The 14,668-nt window shown below is 33.0% G+C and overlaps 1 non-coding gene across 1 annotated transcript; it reads left to right on the top strand.

The window, feature by feature from the left end:
* Positions 1 to 13,682: 13,682 nt before the first annotated feature.
* Positions 13,683 to 13,789, top strand: LOC139845867 (small nucleolar RNA R71). Its single transcript, XR_011758621.1, has one exon. It is a non-coding gene; the product is annotated as a small nucleolar RNA R71 (small nucleolar RNA).
* The last annotated feature ends 879 nt before the right edge of the window (positions 13,790 to 14,668 follow it).

The following is a 14,668-nucleotide window of genomic DNA, read 5'->3' as shown; positions in this document are numbered from 1 at the left end:
TATTTATTTATTTATAGAATGGATATACTTAAACCTTGCTACAACACTTATAGGCAGTGTACCTAATCGTACAGTTGTGTAGTTTTTAGTAAGTCCGGTTCGTTCCACAGGGAAAAATCTTTAAACAATGCTTAACGCTATATTAGTTTTAATTTATAAAAATACAAATATATATATAAATAATATTATTATAATAAAGGGGGGTTTTTACCGTTTAATGACCGGTTTGTCGATTTTAAAACTTTAGTCGCAGTTAAAACCTAATGTAAAATATTAAATAAATAAAAAACTTAATTTAAAGCGTAAAGTAAATAACGATAATGAAATTGCGATAAATAAAAGTGCGATAAAATAAAATTACGATAATTAAAGAGTACGAAAATTAAAAGTGCAATTAAATACAAAGACGATAAATAAAAGTGCAATTAAATACAATAACAATAAATAAAAGTGTGATAATTAGAAGTGCAATTAAATATGAAAATAAAGGAATTATGCTTATTTAAACTTCCGTAATCATGATGTTTGACGTGTTGATTTTAGTTTATTCCCATGGGTTAATTGTTCTTTGTCCTGGATTATTTAATATGTCCATACGGATTTGTCCATAATAGTCCATCAGTCATAAATATAAAGAGCGAAAGCCTTCGTCAAATTATTCTTATTCCCGAAGTCAAATATTCCAACTAATTGGGGATTCGAATTGTAACAAGGTTTTAATACTTTGTTTAATGAATACACCAGGTTATCGACTGCGTGTAAACCAAGGTTTTACTACTTTGTTAACAATTACACCAATTACCCTTGAATGTAATTCACCCCTGTTTCAACAAGTCTATTAACTATTAATTCAGTTCCGTGTCCGGTAAAATGAATAATTATTGGTATTTATAGATATCCCACCCACCGTACCCAGTCAAGCGTATGTGGTTATATATAAATATGTCAAATTATAAGTTTGTATATTAAATTAACAATGTATTGTTTAGTTAACATAAAACCCATTAATAGCCCATAGTCTAATTTCCACAAGTGTCGTTCTTTTATCCAAACCCCAATTATGGTACAAAGCCCAATTACCCAATTTTAATATTTTTAGCCCAACATCATGATTACTTCGATTTAAATAAGCATAATAATAATTTAGCTACGAGACATTAATGTAAAAAGGTTGAACATAGCTTATAATGATTAAAAATAGTGTAGCGTTACACGGACAGAATTTCGACTTACACCCTTACAACATTCGCTAACATACCCTTACTATTAGGATTTAAAATTAAAATTAAAATTAAAATATATATATATATATATATATATATATATATATATATCGTATAATATGGATAGAGAGATTGATGGACGATTTAAAACGATCGAAATGCGTTAGCTTTTATAGGCATTTTTGTCCAGGGAAGCTCCGCGAGTCGCGGCATTCTAACACTTCAAACTCCGCAAGTCGCGGAGTTTGATTTTACAGCTCACACAAGTTTGGATCTTCTTTGCCGAAGGATTATATAAATAAATATAATATATAAATAATTTTAGTAATTATTTAAATATTATATTATATTTATGTGCATAGTTGACTTGTAATTTTTAGTCCGTTGCGTCGAGCGTTGAGAGTTGACTCTTGTCCCGGTTTCGGATTTTCGAACGTCCTTGCGTACAATTTAATATCTTGTACTTTGCGTTTTGAATCTTGTTCTCTTGTAATTTCGAAACGTTTCTTATCAATAATTGGAACCTCTTTGATTGTATTTTGTACTTTTGGGCTTTTTGGTCGTTGGCGTCTTCAATTCATCGACTCTGTCTTTTGTCTTCACCTTTTATTATTTAAACGAATATCACTTGTAAATAGAACAATTGAAACTAAAAGCTTGTCTTTCTTGAGGAATAATGCTATGAAATATATGTTCGTTTTTAGCATTATCAACAACCATAGACACTCTATATGTGAATGTTGGAGTTAGCTATACAGGGTTGAGGTTGATTCCAAAATATATATAGTTTGAGTTGTGATCAATACTGAGATATGTATACACTGGGTCGTGGATTGATTCAAGATAATATATATCGATTTATTTCTGTACATCTAACTATGGACAACTAGTTATAGGTTACTGACGAGGACAGCTGACTTAATAAACTTAAAACATCAAAATGTATTAAAAGTGTTGTAAATATATTTTGAACATACTTTGATATATATGTACATATTTGTTATAGGTTCGTGAATCGACCAGTGGCCAAGTCTAACTTCCCGACGAAGTAAAAAATCTGTGAAAGTGAGTTTCATTATTCCCTTTTACTCCTTACATTTTTGGGCTGAGAATACATGCAAATGCTTTATTAACTGTTTTACAATATTTATATGCGTGAGTTTCATTTGCCTTTTTACCCTTTATATTTTTGGGCTGAGAATACATGCGCTGCTTTTATAAATGTTTTACGATATAGACACAAGTAATCGAAACTACATTCTATGGTTGAATTATCGGAGTCGAATATGCCCCTTTTTATTAAGTCTGGTAATCTAAGAATTAGGTAACAGACACCCTAATTGACGCGAACTCTAAAGATAGATCTATTGGGCCTAACAAACCCCATCCAAAGTACCGGATGCTTTAGTACTTCAAAATTTATATCATATCCGAAGGGTGTCCCGGAATGATGGGGATATTCTTAAATATGCATCTTGTTAATGTCGGTTACCAGGTGTTCACCATATGAATGATTTTTATCTCTATGTATGGGATGTATATTGAAATATGAAATCTTGTGGTCTATTGATACGATTTGATATATATAGGTTAAACCTATAACTCACCAACATTTTTTTGTTGACGTTTTAAGCATGTTTATTCTCAGGTGATTATTAAGAGCTTCCGCTATCGCATACTTAAATAAGGACAAGATTTGGAGTCCATGCTTATATGATATTGTGTAAAAACTGCATTCAAGAAACTTATTTTATTGTAACATATTTGTATTGTAAACCATTATGTAATAGTCGTGTGTAAACAGGATATTTTAGATTATCATTATTTGATAATCTACGTAAAGCTTTTTAAACCTTTATTGATGAAATAAAGGTTATGGTTTATTTTAAAATGAATGCAGTCTTTGAAAAACGTCTCATATAGAGGTCAAAACCTCGCAACGAAATCAATTAATATGGAACATTTTTAATCAATAAGAACGGGATATTTCACTATATATATATATATATATATATATATATATATATATATATATATATATATATTCTATGTAGTTAGAATATCATCCGATATTCGAAAATCATTTCATATCGAAAAATCCTTTATTCACTCGTACGAAATGGAACTCGCCACTAGTTCAAGTTCCTCGGATTTCGAAAGCTATTCCGATATGGATACACATTTGAGCTCCAAAAGCAGTGTAACTGGAATGGATCAACCAATCAGTCATCACCAATTCTAGATGAATTAGGGATGGGTTCGTAGTCGACTTAATCAATGGAGACGCGAAGAAGTCGATCCTTTCCACCAACCGAATTCACCTCTTGGTGAAGAACCCGAAGCACTTACTGGCGAACCTGTCTGAAACACCATATTCACCCTCATTGCCAGGATATCACATAACGATTATATGATATCCCAAATTCTGAACCTTATGCATCCGCTTGTTCCAACCGTCAATCATCCCGGAATAATAGAAGAAATCAATGAATTTCGCGCTCGAGTAATCAATTTGGAAAGTATGGTGCAAAACTTACCAGCTTCAACAACATCACCGGCACCAACAGTACCATCAGTAACAGCACCAGTACCATCAACAATCCATGCCTCAACATCTCATTCTGTACCTCGAGTATAATCATCATTCTACGTATCATTCTACATCAATTATCTTCGTTCTTCATGGCGATTGTGTAATCTCTAAAGTTTTAGAGATTATTCATTCTAGTTCCAACCGAAAACCAAATGAGATTAATATCATATTAACTCATTAAATCCATGATTACATATGAAGACAATATATATGTAAGTATATTTTCATAAAGTTTGTAATTAAAAATTCCTTTGTACAAACTATTAATGATGAAAATATTTTAACGGGTAGGTAATACCCGAGAAATATTTAGATTTTACATTAATATATTACACGGTACATGCTTTTAATTATGGTCTATAACGTCTCGGACGCAATTACTATCCTTTGTAGGAGCAATAGTAAAGCTCACCCTTATAATTTTCTGGTCTGGCACAAGGTCCTGTCTTTGACCATGCTATGCAACCACCATTCTTATGGTTGACACCCGATTTGGTTCAGGTGACCTAATGAATTCTAGGTGAATTCCTAGGATTTTACGTTCAATGGTAATGAACGCATTGAAAATAGGTTTTCAGAAAACAAATCGGTTTGTAATTTTGATTAAAAAAATTTCTCGTTCAAGCTCGAGTTTAGATATCATTGAATTCCATGAGTTTGTAATTCTCAATCTTTAAGGTCAATCTCTAGGATTGATTAATATCAGTCTTAAAAGCTGATTTTTGATCTTTTAAGGAGATTATCCTTTCTGGGGATCTGATTCATTAGTCTTATCCAGCTAATTTGCACGGCGTCCTCCCCATTTTACAAGACAGATCCTCTCATGGTTAGGATAAGTCTGACCACTTGGCGACCCTGTTTGATGCTGAGGTCCGTGGATTTCCTGCTGATTTTAGAGATGACTTTTCTAGGTTTTTCATCAACCTACAGCTGGTCTGGACGACAACTTCATGACCTAAATCAAGAAGCGCGTGTCTTTTTCGGAAGACTTTACTTCCTTTTAGTGATGGAATTGATTCATCGTGTAGATCCATCTTTCTTACAGTAAATCGGGTAAAACTTTTTAGTTTAGTCCAAAGCAAAAGTATCTTTAATTATTTGTTACAGAAATATGTGACATATGTTTAAAATAACTTGGTAAATTTTCCCACACTTGGCTTTTATTTTCCTTTTTATTGTCCTCTATTTCATTTTAAATGAATTTTAACATTTTGGTTTGTTTCTCAATTTATGTCCTTTCCGAGGTAACAATAATTTCGGTGTTAACACCTAGTTTTATCGTTCATAAATATGTATAAACATGATTTTGAGTTCATTTAATTGAAAATTTTAAAAAATTTTACTAGAATTAGGTAGTCAGTATATAAGACTAGGGCTGTTCTTTATTATCAGAGAGCACTAGATTCTAATACAACTACTGCTTTACTAGTATTTCTAATGGTAACCAAGTGTATAAAGTAAAAATTTTAAAATCCGAAAGAATTTAACCCCTTCCCACACTTAAGATCTTGCAATGCCCCCATTTACAAGAAATCAGGAACAATTTAAATTATTGAGGGTGATTAGCATAGAAATGATTAAATTTTACCAAAGTTTTCAAACATATTGGCATTTGTTTGCTGAATGATAAATGGTGCATATCATTTGTTCATTCCGTCTTGTTGTTACATCACATTTATTTTTCATCTTGTCGTCAAAATTAGTTGTTTTTGCTGAACTTAATGCCAGTCTTTGAAAATGCGTTGTTTTACCCTGTTGTGTACATAAGATAAACTGCAAACATATATACATATTTTTGAAGTTTGGTATATTACCCCACATTCAAAAATTATTAAAATCTAATAATAAAAGTTAGAAAATTATAAAAACTATTACAATATCAACATAAGTGCTAAATGTAGTAACATTACAAAAATAAAATAAATAAAACTAAATAAACTAGGGTTGATACTGATACCAGTAGGGGTTCCATGCATAACCGTATGTGTTATAGAATGCTTCAGCTGGGTTATAAGTAGGATACGGTGGTTGGATCTCTATAGACCAGGGAGGAAATACGGGCTTTGGAGTAGGAATATAGTTTCTACCTATATGTTGGCAGTGTGCTATGATATGGTTTTGATGAACTTGCCAATCTTCAAATGCTCGATGTCTAGCATTTTCATACTCTTGTGAAGCTATAAACCTTTGCATTTCTGTCATTTCATTTCCCCCTCCCACATTACCTGGCTGTTTATTTCTCTCAACCTGTGGATGTCTTCCATTATATCTTACTGCGGCGTTATTTCGCCTCTTCAAAACCTTAGCACCATGATATACATTTAAACCAATTGTATTGTGGGGTTCTTATTCTTCGATTAATAATCTCCCCCGACTTATATCCACATTGAGATACTCAGCAATTAATGTAATAAATATACCACCTCCTATTATACTGTGCGGTCTCATCCCCCTAACCATAGCTGATAAATAATAACCCACACAATAAGGTATACTTACAGCGCTTTGTGGGTCTCGAATACACATGTGGTAAAATAAATCTTGCTCATTTACCTTTTCCTTATTTTTACCTCGCTGTGTAATCGAGTTCGCTAGAAACCTGTGAATTACTCTTAACTCAGCTCTATCTATATCCAAATAAGAGTAATTTCCCCCTTTAAATCGGTGATGGCTAGTCATTTGACTCCATACATCATGTGTATCAAAATTTTCATCAATCTTCCTACCATTTAATATCAACCCTCGACAATCGGCAGATGCTAGCTCCTCAGGCGTATATATACGTAAGGCCTGAGCCATGTCTAGTAGAGACATGCTGCGCATCGAACTTCCTAAAAAAAATCTAAAAAAAGTTCGATCGGTTAAACTAGTTACCCGATCATTTATTTCTATACTACACAATAATTCTTCACACCATACTTTATATACAGGTCTACGCATGTTGAATAATCGTACCCAATCGTTAAAAGTAGAATTACCATACCTCTGTGTAAGTAATTCTCTAATTGGCTCGGCCAATTCTACAGCTTTTAACGGTTCCCATTCTATTACCCTAGGTACTTCAACAGCTTTAGAATGAAGAGTGTTCAATCCCCTTTGGTATTTTGGATAATCTATCCAACGTCTGTCTAATCTCAAGTTCGGGTGCAAATCTTCCACGTGCATATCTGAAAATGTCATAACTGAATGAGGTATATCTTGTTTGTAATAGTTATCAACATCCTGTTGTTCCGCATTCTCAGGAGGAGCAATGCGAGCTTGGGATGAAGATTCACCCCTTTCAGTCTGCAAAACACATCAAACAAAATTTTTGTGCATCCAAATATGCATTAGTGTCAGCAAGATCATCAATCAAAATAATTACAATGACATGTTCAATTTATATCAAACTTATGCTTATTTTCATATTTTTATCAAATCTACACTTTTTCAAATAAGCATATACGAAAATGTTTGCCAAGTTCATAAGCATTCAACTCAAATAACATGTCAAAATAATCATTATTAGCAATTAAACAAGTTTCAAATGGAATTATCTCTCTAAAATCAAGTTCATGAATTTTAGACTTGAAAAAGTCCACTTTAATTCTCAAAAATCATGTTTAGGCTCAAAGTTTGGATCATTTAACTATCTAAACATGTTACACTACTTAATTTAGCAATAATTCATGACAAAAATCGGCCATAACCTGTTTATATCAAAAAGCCCCAAATTGCTCAAGAACACAAACCCTAGATTACTCAAAATTTGAAGTTTAAGGCTTCTAATCATGTTAAATAGCATCACTCTAGGTTATACAAGCATAATATATAAGCAATTTAAGCATAATTACACTAAAAAGCATCAAAATCGAATTGGGTATAAATTTGTTCAAGAACACTAATTTTTGGATTAAATGGTGTTTTGGTGTAGAAATTTACCGTTTTCCTTGAGTAATTCCTTGATAGCATTCTTCTCAACATGATTTTGTGAAAGATTTGATGAAAAACGGCCAAAAATTATGAATTTGAGAGTGTTTTTGTGTGTGTTTTTCGCAGTTTTTGGGTATTGTTATGTTGGGGACTGGTCTGTTCGGCCTTTTTATTTTTATCTGTATTTTTGGTCCTCCGCGAGTCACGGTGAATTTCCTCTTCAAACTCCGCGAGTCGCGGCATTTTTTTTTTTTTTTAATAATAACTGATCTTATACTAATTAAAACAATTATTTAATTAATTTTAAAATTTCGTTTTACTTGTTATTTAGGACGAGGTTGTTTTGGAACGATGTCCTAGTCCGTCCCTCGACAAAATTTTAAAATTTGTCTTCTTTTTTTTTTAGCGATTGTTTTAAAAGCAAAGATTTTTGGGTTTTTTAATGTTTTTGGCATACTTTAATTCAATAAGATTAAAAATAATGATAATAAAAGTTCTCGTCCCTCCCTCGGGTAAAGCAATTTCGGTTCAACGACCTAGTCTTCAACTCACGATGAATTTTAAAAATCATATTTTTAACTTAGCGAAATAAAGTAAATTTTTGTTTTTAAATTCACACCAAACTTAAATTTAAAATGCATAAAATTAAAAATTCATATTTTAAAAATTAAAAATTCACACCAAACTTAAATTTAAAATGCATAAAATTAAAAATTCATATTTTAAAAATTAAAAATTCACACCAAATTTATATTATATTTTTGTTTTTATACATACAAAATTATATTAAAAATATTAATTTTTCAAATATTTACAATTTTAAAGAAGTTTACAATATTAATTTAATATTTGGTAAAAATAAAATTAAAAATCTTTTTGGCTTTTATCCCACTTTAATCAATCAAATATTATCAAAAATATGCTCCCCTTTTTTCCGTAAAGTAATTTCGGTTCCATAACCTAATTTAACTCATGACGAATTTTTGAAATATTTTGGGTTGAATGATTAAAGATATTTATACCTTAAGAATAAACGTTAAATTTCGCAGTGATGTAATAAATTTTTGTATGATATCAATAATTTCGGTCGCAAGACCTAATTTTATTGAATACCAATTTAATACTTTATAGCGAACAAATTAGCGTTTATTATCAAAAGGTTAAAAATAAAAATAAAAATGAAAACTGTACAAACTTACCTGTGAAATAGATTTCTTAGTGATATGCTCTAGCCCACTCATAAGATAGTCGAACTAATTGATTTTCCATGGCTACATAGGCGTAACCTTGAGCATTTAATGTTTTTTCTTCTAAACATATGAACGGTCCATCTCTGCATAAAGTAACAAATTCGGTGTTTGAATAGGTTTGATTATTTGAACATTTACCTTCGTGTGACCATTTTCCGCATTTGTGACATTTTTCAAGGTGTCGTGCTCTTCTTTTTGCTGCGGATTTTGATTTTCTTTTACCAAATTGTAACTTATTATCTTCGCATCTGGATTCTTTTCTTACTCCGTCCAATTTACCTCTGATTAATGATACTATTTCACTTGGAAGTGTGTCATTATTACGTTTAGTGATCAAAGCGTGTAGCATTAGACCATGGTTTAGTTCACAGGAAGTCTTCATTTCGTAAAAACCTAAAAAAAATAAAAATTCAGAATGGGGGAGAAGACTAGTTCTTTAGGGTCTGCTAGGGAAAGACCATTCGGGTTCCATTTTCGAGAACTACACGAAAACAGAAAATCTAACTCTAACAGAAATACATAAACCTCCCTACACTTAGTTGAAATTGTGATTAACATTATTTTCAATTGAATCATCAACAACTTGTATATCTTTGACTTTTACTTCAATCCATTTGTTAATTTCCTCCGTAACTTTCACAAATTCAACTAACATAACTTAAAGTTTCCTTTAATCTTAGCATCGTGAATCCGTTTATAAAGTTTCTTCGTTGAACTGTTAAAAATGGGTTCATCTAATTTCGTATCATCAACGGCATTCTTTGTGATTGGATCATCATTAAGTGTTTCTTCATCTTCCCCACACTTATGCGTTTTTATTGGTCTAACAGTTTTGGTTGGTGGAGATCTAAACTTTCGGTTCACAAAGGTGATCGATGTATCACCATCCCTAAGTGTCATTCTACCTTCTCTTACATCAATGAATGCCTCGGTGGTTGCTAAAAATGGGCGACCTAGAATTAGAGGAATATCAAGGTTTTCCTCCATATTAATCACTATGAAGTTTGCAACAAAGGTCAAACTTCCCACATTAACAAGTAAATTATTTGCTATTCCAACCGGGTGTTTAATGGTTTGGTCAAATGATTGAACACCTATTTTAGTTGGTTTTAATTTACCCATGCCTAATCTTTTGTATAAGGAAAGAGGCATAATATTTGCACTTGCTCCTAAATCTGCGAGTCCATTATATACAGCACCATCATTAAGCAAGCAAGAAATGATAAATTCACCCGGGTCTCCTGCTTTAGTAAGTCGAGTTGGTTTGTAAACCTTTTTTGGGTGTTCTTTTCTTGGTTCTTTCATTTCTATTTGAACTTCTTGTTCACATTTTTCTTCGTTTCTTGGAATGGGAGGTTTATATAAGAATTCTTCTTCATCACTCAAATTTGACTCCTCCCTATATTCCAATTTTGATTTTTCATATGTTGTTGATAACATATTTATGTGTTCATTTTGAAGGTTTTCTTGGGTGGTGAAATTATGATTAACTTCATTGTCAACTTCCATCGGTCCATGTATGTAATGTTTAATTCTGTGACCATTAACTTTAAATTCAATCCCATTTGAATTTATTAATTCTACTGTTCCGTATGGGAAAACTCTTTTGACTATGAAAGGTCCAGACCATCTTGATTTCAATTTTCCAGGAAATAGCTTGAATCGTGAATTGAAAAGAAGAACTCTGTCTCCTTTTTTGAATTCTTTTGAACTTCTGATTCTTTTATCATGCCATTTCTTCGTTCTTTCCTTATAGATTAAGGAATTTTCATATGCTTCATGTCTTAATTCTTCTAATTCGTTTAATTGAATTAACCGTAGACGTCCGGCTTCATGTAAATCAAGATTACATGTCTTCAAAGCCCAAAATGCTTTGTATTCAATTTCTACTGGAAGATGACATGCTTTTCCGTAAACGAGTTTAAAAGGTGTGGTTCCAATTGGAGTTTTGTAGGCTATTCTAAAAGCCCAGAGTGCATCCTCCAACTTAATGGACCATTCCTTCGGATTTGATCCTACGGTTTTCTCTAGAATACGTTTTAAAGCTCGGTTGGTATTTTCAACTTGTCCACTTGTTTGTGGATGATATGCGGTGGAGATTTTATGAGTTACTCCATATCTTTTGAGAACTTTCTCAAGTTGATTATTACAGAAATGAGTACCCCGATCACTTATTAAAGCTTTCGGTGTTCCAAACCTTGCAAAAAGACGTTTTAAAAAATTGACTACAACTCGCGCATCGTTAGTTGGGAGAGCTTGTGCTTCCGCCCATTTAGATACATAATCAATGGCTACGAGAATATAGAGATTATTATGAGATTTTGGAAATGGACCCATGAAGTCAATACCCCAAATGTCAAATACTTCACATACTTGAATGACATTTTGTGGCATTTCATCACGTTGACTTATTTTTTCGGCCATTTGACAAGCATCACAGGATTTGCAAAGAAGGTGTGCGTCTTTGTAAATTGTAGGCCAATAGAATCCAGCATCATAAACTTTTCTTGCTGTTAGTTGAGGCCCATAATGCCCTCCTGTTGGTCCTGTGTGACAATAGTTTAAGATTTTACTAGCTTCATCTCCGAATACACATCGGCGTATTATTCCATCTGGACAACTTTTAAACAGATGTGGATCTTCCCAGAAATAGTGTTTTATATCACTAAAGAATTTCTTTCATTTTTGGTACGATAATCCTTTTTCAAGGAATCCACATACTAAGTAGTTTGCATAGTCTGCAAACCATGGTATTTCATTATAATCTATCTTCAATAGATATTCATCAGGAAAGTTGTCTTGTATGGCCGATTCATTTAGAACTTCTAATTCGGGATTTTCAAGACGAGAAAGATGATCAGCGGCGAGATTTTCTGCTCCTCTTTTATCTCGGATTTCAATATCGAACTCTTGTAAGAGTAAGATCCAACGGATTAATCTTGGTTTAGCATCTTGTTTCGAAAATAGGTATCTAAGAGCAGAATGGTCGGTATAGACCACCGTTTTTGCTAGAACGAGATATGAACAAAATTTATCAAAAGCAAAGACAATAGCAAGGAGTTCTTTTTCAGTAGTTGTGTAATTCGTTTGTGCTCCTTGTAACGTCTTACTAGCATAATATATAGGTTGAAATCATTTTTCAATCCTTTGACCTAAAACGGCTCCCATTGCAAAATCACTTGCATCGCACATAAGTTCAAACGGTAGATTCCAATTTGGAGTTATCATGATCGACGCATTAGTGAGTTTCTCTTTAAGAATATTAAAAGATTTGATACATTCATCTGAAAAGATGAATGGAGCATCCTTTTCTAGGAGTTTATTCATAGGAGTGGCAATTTTAGAAAAATCTCTTATAAAACGTCGGTAAAAACCGGCATGCCCTAGAAAACTCCTAACTCCTCTAACATTGGTGGGAAGTGGAAGTTTAGCAATTACATCTACTTTAGCTCTATCCACTTCAATTCCTTCCTTTGAAATTTTATGTCCAAAAACGATGCCTTCTTTAACCATGAAATGGCATTTCTCCCAATTAAGAACCAGATTTGATTGTTCGCATCTAATAAGCATTCGTTCAAGATTCACTAGACATGATTCAAATGTATCACCGAAGACTGAAAAGTCATCCATAAAAACTTCCATGCATTCTTCTATCATGTCGTGAAAAATCGCCATCATGCACCTTTGAAAGGTTGCAGGGGCGTTGCAAAGTCCAAATGGCATGCGTTTGTAAGCAAAAGTACCATAAGGGCACGTGAATGAGGTTTTCTCTTGGTCCTCCGGTGCTATTGGAATTTGAAAATATCCGGAAAATCCATCAAGAAAACAATAGTAACTATTTCCGGCTAATCTTTCCAACATTTGATCAATGAAAGGTAAGGGAAAGTGATCTTTTCTGGTGGCGTCATTTAATTTTCTATAATCAATACATACACGCCATCCTGTTACAGTCCTAGTAGGAATAAGCTTATTTTTTTCATTTGTGATGACAGTCATGCCACCTTTCTTAGGCACGCATTGAACTGGGCTTACCCATGGACTATCAGAAATTGGATAAATTAAACCTGCATCAAGCAGTTTAATAATTTCTTTCTTAACTACATCTTGCATATTAGGATTTAGTCTTCGTTGGCGTTGCACATACGTTTTATGACCTTCTTCCATAAGGATTTTATGTGTGCAATACGAAGGACTAATTCCTTTAATATCATGAATTTTCCATGCAATAGCTGGTTTATGAGCTTTCAATACAGAAATGTGTTGAGATTTCTCATTTTCAGTAAGAGAAGACGATATTATTACAGGTAATTCAGATTCACCATGTAAATAAGCGTATTCCAAATGGTTTGGAAGTGGCTTTAACTCTAATGTTGGTGGTTCTTCTATCGATGATTTATATCGATATCTGTCTTTTTCTTTTAGCATTTGAATTTCTTCTGTTGTTGGTTCATATCCATTAGCTATTAGTGTAGCTAACATTTCGGTTTCATCAATTGGTTCAGTTCCTTCTCCTAAAGAACATTCTCATGTTCCTTGTAATTCTGGAAATTCTTCTAACAATTCTGCATGTGAATCTATAGTTTGAATATAATAGCATCAGTTTTGGTTTTCTTCATAATAGAACCACCAGCTGCTATATCAATGTCTTTTCTTGTAGTGATGTCGCATCCTTGGTAAAATATTTGTACTATTTGACAGGTGTCTAAACCATGTTGCGGACATCCTCTTAATAACTTTCCAAATCTTGTCCACGCCTCATATAGAGTTTCATTTGTTTTCTGTGTGAACGTAACAATTTCTCCTTGAAGTCTTACGGCTTTAAATGCCAGAAAGAATTGTTTAAGAAATTTTTCAACTAAAACGTCCCATGTATCAATCGCCCCTTCGGGTAACGATTCCAACCAATCTTTGGCTTCTCCCTTTAAAGTACAGGGAAATAACATGAGATATATCTGTTCATCCTCAACTTCTCTTATTTTAAATAGTGTGCAGATCCTATTAAAGGTACGAAGATGTTCATTTGGATCTTCCTTCGGCGCACCACTAAATTGGCATTGATTAGTCACCATGTGTAGAATTTGTCCTTCTATTTCATAATCTGGCGCATTAATGTCTGGATGAGTAATTGCGTGACCTTAGCCAGTGCGTTTAGCTCGCATTCGGTCTTCCATACTTAAAGGTTCCAGATTCTCCATAATTAATTTTGTTGAATCTGAATCACTAGAGGATTCTGATTTAATGGTTCGTTCCTCAACAATCTCTGTTTGAATGATTGGTGGTTCCGGAGGAAAAATTAATGGTTCATGATCTATGAATCGTCCCTGAATATTCTCCGGATTCTCAATTGTGAGGTCGGGTTTAAAAAATGGATTATCGGAAATTTGAATTGGAGTACTTGGTCGACTGGATGACGATTCTAAAGAAAAATCAACAGCGGTAATATTAGCAAGATGTCTTGATCGAGTTACAGGTAGTGAACGTACAAAAGGTGGTGAACGTCTTGCTCGGTGCATTCACTGAATATCCTATTAGTTTTTAAAAGGAAAGAAAAATTATATAAGTTATTCAATTAATAGACTTTTCTGATTTTGCCCACGTTTCGAATAGCTAAAAGATGCAGCAGAGGGGCAGGATTCGTTTGGTTTCAATATAATTGAGTACTGTTTGGCTCCAATAACCCGGTCCACGTA

This window comes from Rutidosis leptorrhynchoides, chromosome 4 (genome assembly GCF_046630445.1).
Source record: "Rutidosis leptorrhynchoides isolate AG116_Rl617_1_P2 chromosome 4, CSIRO_AGI_Rlap_v1, whole genome shotgun sequence".
Lineage (NCBI taxonomy): Eukaryota > Viridiplantae > Streptophyta > Magnoliopsida > Asterales > Asteraceae > Rutidosis > Rutidosis leptorrhynchoides.
The sequence above is the reverse complement of the archived record's forward strand: the minus strand, read 5'-3'. Positions and strand labels throughout refer to the sequence as shown.